Genomic DNA, 385 nt, shown 5'->3' with positions numbered 1-385 from the left:
ACAGCATACCACAACAGAATCTCACATAACTGGGAACACAGTGGACACCCGGGGATGTCCCAGGTGCCACGGGGATAGAGTCTCGCACTGCCTCCCATTCACGTATGAACCCATGTGGACCTGGGAACGGTGTGTACGACACAGGCACGAAGTCCAACATGCACACACAGCGTATGCTCCCGGTTTGGAAGTTCAACCCCATTATCGGTGGTGTGCCAGTAAATGTCTACAACTGGCCCTCCAGTTTGAGCTGCCATCATGGTGGCACGAGCCTGGGAAAGAGGGGGTATGATCTGCTTTTTCAAACTGGTCTGAGATGGCTCCAGCCCGCCACTCCAGGATCCTTTTGTAGAATCACATGATAAAGTTTAAACGAAAATGGACA

This window comes from Vulpes lagopus, chromosome 12 (assembly GCF_018345385.1).
Source record: "Vulpes lagopus strain Blue_001 chromosome 12, ASM1834538v1, whole genome shotgun sequence".
Taxonomy (NCBI): domain Eukaryota; kingdom Metazoa; phylum Chordata; class Mammalia; order Carnivora; family Canidae; genus Vulpes; species Vulpes lagopus.
This window is presented reverse-complemented; position numbering follows the sequence as displayed.